This window comes from Epinephelus fuscoguttatus, linkage group LG10, assembly GCF_011397635.1.
Source record: "Epinephelus fuscoguttatus linkage group LG10, E.fuscoguttatus.final_Chr_v1".
In the NCBI taxonomy this organism is placed as follows: Eukaryota; Metazoa; Chordata; class Actinopteri; order Perciformes; family Serranidae; genus Epinephelus; species Epinephelus fuscoguttatus.
In genome coordinates, this window is record NC_064761.1 from 36,140,991 (window position 1) to 36,147,321 (window position 6,331).

Consider the following 6,331-nt stretch of genomic DNA (forward strand, 5'->3'; position numbering starts at 1 on the left):
CACCTCCTTTAAATGATTTAATTCAACAGAGGTCCTACAGGGTCACTGGCATCAGGCCACCACTATAGGGGACTATAGGGTGCGCACCACATGTGGTCAAACTGTGCTGTCAGAAAGGGGAAGTAAATACGATAATGGCCCAACACTTGCAATGAGAAACCTATAAAGAAGAAAGGGTCATAACGTCAGTGACAGCATTCGAATTTTGCATTGGAGCCAGACTTTGGTGTCATATTGAAGTCAATGGGGCGGACATGACAAACCCCACCATAACTCATCTAATCTTTGTTGTTTTACCTTTGACTGATTTTTTTCCCACAAAATTAAGATACACACACAACCAGACTTTGACTGATGTTTTTAATCTGAATGTGCGCATTTGTTTTTCTTGTTATTGGTCTCCAAAGAGATCTTGGCTCTGTCTCCAGCTGGTTTGGTCTGAGAAAGCTAATGTTACATCTTAAGTGGGTCTGACGTAAGTCTGACCTATTATCGCTGACCACACTGCAATTATAACCAGATTTATTTATCAGTGGCTCTGATTATTACTCTGACTGGACTCAAGAGTTTGATAGATCTGTTGTGTAGGACTAGATGTTAATATCCCTTATTACACGCTTGAGACACTGCTAGAGACTCTGTGGCATGGTCAAGTGAGAGATGGCATCCTCTGGGTTATCAAGTGGGCACCCTTCTTCCTTGGTGTTTCGCTGATTGGCCCATGACACCTCCAGAGGGTTCAGCAGTGAATCCCAGCGTCCCAGGTTCACCCCCTAGATGCCATCTACTCATTTGAGGGCCCAGGCAGAGTCCTTCCTCTTTATCCAAAGCCACTGACTCCCCCTTTCAGCGGCTCTGGAGAGGTCCTTGACCGCCTGCTGGTGGGCCTTCCTTCACACTCCCATCTCCCGGAGTAGCCTGGATGTTGAGATGGCTACGAACCCTCTGCGGCCGACTTCCATTGGTATACCTTCGCTGTCCAGACTTGTTGTTGTACATCGAGCTCAGCTTACCTCAGCTTCTTGCGCTCATAGGCCTCCTCCACTGCACTCTCCCAGGGCACTGTCCCCCTAAATATCCACAAAACTAAGACTTGACCATACGCCGCAATGTCTTGCAGTTTGCCTCAGTGAATTACATTCGTATTAACGTTAGTCATCTAATGTTTGCCTATACACACACACATTAGTCATTGCAACGATTAAGCCAGAGAGGCTGTAACATTTGCTATCATTCACCAACACAACACCTTCCTGTCTGTTTCTTTTACACCTCCACAAGGCTTATTTCTTACTGTCCTTAATGGTTTTATCTCCAAATTAATGTAAGGCGTCTCTACTGATATTGTTGGCAAGCGTAGGCTAAACAATGTGCAAAGCTGACTTACTTCACTGACGAACAAAGTAACAACCCAGCAAGCATTTTTTGGTTTAAAAAATGTCTAATAGCCGTCTACATGAAGACCTGGCGTCTAGGCTAAATCACGGCTGAATTTGGGCTGTCAGTGAAAATTTGGTAGACGTCTAGCCATAGCCAAAGTGTAGACGTCATCAATTATACGGCTATGTAGAGACCATGTCCAAAAAATGGAGATAAACATATTTTAATTACTGTTGACTCTCCATACGTGATTGAATATCATACCGCACACCATCTGCAATGGCGAAAATTACATTTAATCAATTTCAAAATTAAATCGGCTAGATTTGGGTTACATGTAGCTAGACTAAATCGGAGCTAAATATAGCCAATACTTTTAAATCACGACTATTGCTTGCTGGGAAGTAGTTCTTTCTTGCTGCAATCATGCGTACCCTTCACCTCCCCATCACCACCTACTCTTTACGAATTCTTCATGTGCCTCAGCAGTCAGCAGCATCGGAGTCAGCAGCCACCACCTCCACCAGTGTCTGGAATCCACGGGGGGATTTATCCCGCTGCATCTCAGATCTTAATCAAATCTTAATTAGTACAAATCATCTGTTAATCTTTACACTTATAATCTATTTTAAATATTGTCTTCACTTCATTCTCCTGTCTCTCCTGATTGAACTAATATGCATATATGTGATGTTTAATTTACCATCATGTATGTTTCTTCTTTTTCCATCTCTCCCTCCATATATGCCAGCTATTACGTTTAAACAGAGTTTGAATGCGCAAGATTTGAATAACTGCAGGAAAATAAATAATGTTGTGGCAGAGTGATTTAAGATGTGGGGTCACGAATGCCAGAGTTTCCAAACCTTTGCCCCATCACTACTTTTAAATTGTAATGCATTTCTGAGATGAAGCACTTGACACAGGCAGCCTAGGGTGTTAAATTGTCACTCAGAGCACCAATGTGCACTTGTGGTTTGGTTTAACTACCTGCTTTGAAAGCAGAGGGTACGGAGCAATCTTTTTGGTTTAACAAATTAACCACCAGGCCAACCTAAATACGGGCTGTCACTGCCCCACTCTGGGAGCTCTACAGCTCTGTGATTGGCCGCGTAAATTTTGTCATGGGTCTTTAAAAGTCATGGAAACATTTTGAAATCTTGTCCATGAAAATGTGTGGGAATCCTGCTTTTAACTTTACATGTGTATCTTGTCTTTTTCTATTTTTGTATTCTATATTTGCATCTGTATATTCTTACTTGTGTGTTTCTGTTTTGTCCTGTTATATTCAAAAAAGGCCTCTGTGCTTGATTCTGCAGTCAGATGTGAGATCTCTTGCTGGCATCTTATAAATGAAGAGATATGAGACTGGAAGACTGCCTCTCAAGGGATTGCACCAACCAAAGGAAATGGGCACTAAGTTATACAGCACATTAGCATGTGCAGCATGTGCATTATCATCCATCAAGGCAGACAACAGTCTGACTTTCTGTGATTGCATTTCATGAGAAAGACTTGGCAAGTGTGAAAACACAAATGCAATTTGTCTTCACAGTTAGAAATGACAGATTTGATTGCACAGGACTAAAGAATTTGTGCAGCACAACTGAGTCGGGATGGCTGCATTGTTATTCTTTATAGAGAGAACATTTAGACAAGACAGGAACAAAGCTGGCATCAATGCCTGGAATATTGGATTTGCTGGCAGAGGAGCTCAGAGTTTGGAGGAGAGTTACAGAAGCCTAAGGGACAGAAACTGGATGCAGATAAGGTATTTCCTGCGATTATGTAATGCCGATTACCTTGAGGCACTTTGAGTGGGAAGATAAAAAATTCTATTTCCATATATGAACAAACAAACAACAACCTTGCTGATGCAGAGACGAAGGCTGTGGCACCACTGGAGTGCACAGAGAAAATGGCAGAGAAATACTGAGACAGATGGGTGGCAGATATAGTCCTCTTTGGATGCCTGATTACGGCAAGTCTAATATCATGAAGACCTTCTCCTCAAATATAATCTTTCATATTAATCAACACTGGAAAACATCTGCAGAGATATTCATGCCTAAATCCAGTTTACCTTTCATTAACGATAATAATCCATGTTTAGTCTTGCAGCCCACACCTGCTCATTACCTTCTTGTTCCATTAACATCCATCAAAACCCAGTAAGTAACCTAGGTAACAAATGACAGGATGCTTCTGTCACACAGCCCACCAAGAATCAGTTCAACATTTCTGATTTGGAACAATTTGTACCTGCGCTGCAATCATCATTAACAGCGACATGGACGACAATCCTGAGGCGGGTGTTTGTGACAGCTCATGTGTGAGGCTAATTATGAACTGGATGGTAAAGTGGACGTTAAAATTATTCACATGAGGGAAATATTACTTTATAAACCTGCTTTGTTGTGACAGAGTCATAAAAAATAGCTGATGTTAGCCTCCCCCCTCATGGTGACACTCATGAATTGCAATGTTACAGCTGTATCCTGCCTTCTGAAGTCACTTTGGGTACAAAAGACATGAATATTCAGAATGTGTGGGCTCAGTCTGAAACAAGGAAGCAAGAGACATCACACTGAGAATGTGTTTTTTCTTCCTGCAGTGCAAAACTTTTTCAGTCGTTCCTGTTTGTTTCGTTGGGTCAGGGTTTGTAGATTAAAGATTTCGTTTTAGAGACACTTCTAACTGCAAGCGAGGAGGTAAGAAGTCATGTGAGGAGCAGAGTAACATTACCAGGCCTTTAAAGAATGAGTCTAGTAATATTCTATATTTAGATTATGTGTTTTTGAAGCCTGATGTACAGTATCTCACTGTTCTGTGCCATAAGGCTCCATTGTTGTTCAAAAATAGTTATAAACACATGAATGAGCCTCACTGTCTTTTATCAAGCGGCGTGACTACGGAGCTCCCCAAGGGTCATGGCAAGATATTTCTTTTTTTGTGTGTGTGTGTTCCCTCATGTATAATGCAGCACCTCCACATGACTCTTTATTTACACGGTTTATTCTCACAGCACTCACTTTGTAGTGTCGTGCACAGGGATCTACAGATAATATAACAGAGCACAGTTACATGGTGAGGTGCAACATAATGTGCTGTCAGCTTGGGTGTGATAAATCTAACACTGGAGAGGATATAGGATAATTTAAATTTGAAATTTTGTGACATCTAGACATTTAGAAGTAATATTAAATGGTGGTTAGCAGCAGTAACCCTACTAATAATAAGTTATATTTATAGCCTATGCAAGACTTTTATAGACCTATAAAAGATGTTCCTATGTGTCTATGAAAGACACTGTCAGGTTTTGAAATTATTCTCTAACAAGGGGTCCTGTTGACATTGGTATTAGTCGGACTGACAGGTGATACAGCACGTGATGTGTAACTCACGTCACCTCATACTGACACAGTGGAACCAAGGATTTCTCATTTGGCAGTTCCGGCTCCCCCGTCCTCTCATCTCGTCCTCGCCTCCTGTGCTTGCATCTACCCTGGGTGTGACTAAGACGCCAGGAAGGAGAGCAAGTGAGGGAACTGAGGAGACACGTTAGCGCGATGAAATGCACCCTGTGACGCACCTCTCGCTGTCTTACAGGATGACTTGGCCAACCTCATCGGGCAGTTGGCTGACATGGGAGGTCGTTGGATTCATTAAGCTCACCTGGGCCTTCCAGGCTACAAAAGCTGCCCCGTGTATTAACTCGCTCTCTCCTTTCCTCTCTTCACCATGCATCACTGAATTTGGGTATTGCGCCTTCAACGTCTCGATAGCATGCATGGCTTTCATTACTGATCTGCACACTGCGTTGTTCGTTTGAGTGAGCCTTAGTTTCATAAATTATGTTTGTTGTGAGTAAGTCTCGTGTGTGCACCCCCTTCTTGTCACATTCCTTGAACCAGTTTGTGAGAACACTCACCAGCGCACCAAATGTGTCTTAATCCACGGCTAAAAATAGTTCCCAACAGATGCACCGTTTCCTTCTGTTTGAGTAATATTTGCTAAAAACTGCAGTGCCCCGCTGTTTAATGGAACTATTTAGCCTCTTTCATAACCGCTTAGGGGTCGCGGTGGGGCTGGAGCCAGCTGACATCGGGCAAGAGGCAGGATACTCCCTGGACAGGTCACCAGACTATCACAGGGCTGACACAGAGACAGACAACCATTCACGCTCACATTTACCGCTACGGCCAATTTAGAGTAACCAATTAACCTGCATGTCTTTGGACTGTGGGAGGAAGCTGGAGTACCCTGATAGGTGAATATCCTTAACCGATTTTTAATGATTTACATGTTCTTTAAATGGGTTTGACAATAAAAAATATACATTAACTATCTGATAGTTAAAATGTGTCACACAGTACTAAATTAAAGCACCAAAAACCAAGTTGAAGCTTGTGCAGTGAAATGGATCAGGGATGATATTTCCTGGCCAGATATATTGAAAAATGCAAGGCAACCCTTCCACCGTACAAAAAACACACTAAGTCAGTTTAAAATACTCAACAGATTGTATTACACTCCATCGCAGCTATATAAAATGGACATAAGGGATGACAGTAACTGTATAAAATGTGATGCGACTGAAGGAACTCTGCTCCATCTGTTGTGGGACTGCAATATAATAAAAGATCTGTGGTTTGGCATAACAACGAAAGATATGGTTCACACTCATTTAACAGTTCACAGCAGAATCTTGTTTATGGGGAGACTTGCATAATATCAGCAGGGTATCTTCAAAGAATAAAACAGTCTTTCTCTCATTATGTATCGTCACAAAGGCAGAAATCTAGAAAAACTCAGTCGCTTTAAACGCACCCACTCAAAAGGACTGAAACAATAGAAATGGTGAAGGCTGCTTTCAGACTGCAAAATAGTGAGACAGAATATGCTGAAACATGGGCCCCAGTTGCAAAGTACATAATGCCATTAGAAAGAG